The following is a 2,005-nucleotide window of genomic DNA, read 5'->3' as shown; positions in this document are numbered from 1 at the left end:
GAGAGAGAGAGAGAGAGAGAGAGAGAGAGAGGAGGGTTCTGCGCTGAGGATTTTGGTTAAAAATATGAGTTTCAGCTATTTACAGGGCGGGATTCGTCGACGAGACATGTCACCTCGTCGACGAGTCCTATAGAAAGTTCGTCGATGAACCTGCACCCTCATCGATGAGTTTCAGTCTGCTTTAAACCCTTTCTCGGTATCTTCCTGTCGACGAGATGGATCCTTGTCGATGAGAACCTGAAGAGCCCTCGTCAACGAAACACTTGTAGTCGTCGATGAGTCCTGTAGAAATTCTTGGGTTATTATATAATGTGCCGCATTTTGATTTTAAACCAGGGATGATTCAACTTCTCCCGAATTTTCATGGACTTGAAAACGAAAGCCTATATGTGCACATTACGAAATTTGAAGAGGTAGTTGCAACTTTTTATAATCAACCTGGTACAATGGGCACAGTTAAACTTAAATTTTATCCATTTTCTTTAAAAGAAAGAGCAAAGAGTTGGCTACATTCATTGAGACCACGTTCGATTGGGTCATGGGCTGAGATGATTCAAGCATTTTTTCATAAATATTTTCCACATCATAAAACAAATGCTTTGAAGAGACAAATCTCAACCTTTGTTTAGAAAAAGAGTGAAACTTTATACCAAGTTTGGGAGAGATTTAAAGAATTGTTAAATTTGTGTCCCCACCATGATTATAAGAGTTGGAGCATTGTGAGTTATTTCTATGAAGGACTTGTACCTAGGGAGCGCCAATTCATTAAGATGATGTGTAATGGTGAATATTTGCAAAAGGACCTTGATAAGGCCATTGAATATTTGAAGGACTTAGCATAAAAAGCCCACACATGGACATGATCTAGTGCTACTGAGAGCAAAAAATAGGTCACGACCTGCAGGAAACCCAAATGGTGGGGGAATTTACCATCTCAGGGAAGAGGATAACCTAAAGGCTAAGGTTGAGATGCTCACTAGGGAGCTAGAGGTGTCAAAGACTAATGGCTTAAAACCAACACATGTGAATAACCACATAGAGTCTTCTAGACCATGTTTTGTGTGTGGTGGGGTAGATCACCTCGCCCAAGAGTGTCCCACATTTGCCGAGATGAGAGGGATGCATGAGGAACAATGTAATGCCTTAGGTGTGTACAAGAAGCCTTTTACACCTTTCTCTGATATATATAATTCGGGGTGGCGCAATCACCCCAATTTTAGCTGGAATTCTAAAAACCAGCTGCCTGCACAACCCCCTAGATCATATCATGCACCGTCATCTTCTAGGAATCCTTTAAAAGACACTTTGCATGCTTTTATTGAGGCACATGGTAAGACTAACAAAAGATTGAATTATTAATTACGCAGGTTGTTGAAGAAATAAGGAGATAAAGAGCCAAGTGTCCAAATTGATGAGCTCCTTGAGTATGAATGAGCAAGGCAAGTTTCCTTCTCAAGCTCAGTCTGCACCCCACGGTCAACACTTGGCGCAAGAGAATTTGAAGGATGTGAATGTCATTGTGTGACGAAGTGGTAAGTCATTACACATCCCAATGATGAACAAATTAGAGGATGTGGAAAAGAATCAAGATAGTAGTGATGCCGAATTGCCCAAGGAACCTAGGGCGAAAAAGAGTCCTGTTAAGGTACCATTCCCTCAAGCTTTAAAATCAAGCAAATGAACTCTGGAACTTAACAAAGAAATACTAGAGAATATAAGGCAGATAAAAATAAATCTTCCTTTTTGGCATGTGATTAAACAAGTTCCTACTTATGCAAAAATTCTTAAGGATTTGTGTACAGTTAAGAGGAAGCACCATGTGAAGAAGACAACGTTCCTGACAGAACAAGTTAGTGCTCTAATTGAGCAACGGATTCCTCCCAAGTACAAAGATCCTGGTTGCCTAACCATCGCATGCAGCATTGGAAATCATGAGTTTGGGCAAACTTTGCTAGATTTAGGAGCTAGCGTGAATTTAATGCCATATTCTATTTATTTGTAGTTG

General features: G+C 40.3%; 1 non-coding gene across 1 annotated transcript; it reads right to left on the bottom strand.

Moving 5' to 3' along the window:
• Positions 1-596: 596 nt before the first annotated feature.
• Positions 597-703, bottom strand: LOC131165130 (small nucleolar RNA R71). The gene has a single exon (XR_009139451.1). It is a non-coding gene; the product is annotated as a small nucleolar RNA R71 (small nucleolar RNA).
• Between the last annotated feature and the right edge of the window lie 1,302 nt (positions 704-2,005).

This window comes from Malania oleifera, chromosome 9, assembly GCF_029873635.1.
Source record: "Malania oleifera isolate guangnan ecotype guangnan chromosome 9, ASM2987363v1, whole genome shotgun sequence".
Lineage (NCBI taxonomy): Eukaryota > Viridiplantae > Streptophyta > Magnoliopsida > Santalales > Ximeniaceae > Malania > Malania oleifera.
Note: the sequence above shows the minus strand (reverse complement) of the source record. Positions and strands in the feature narration are given on the sequence as shown.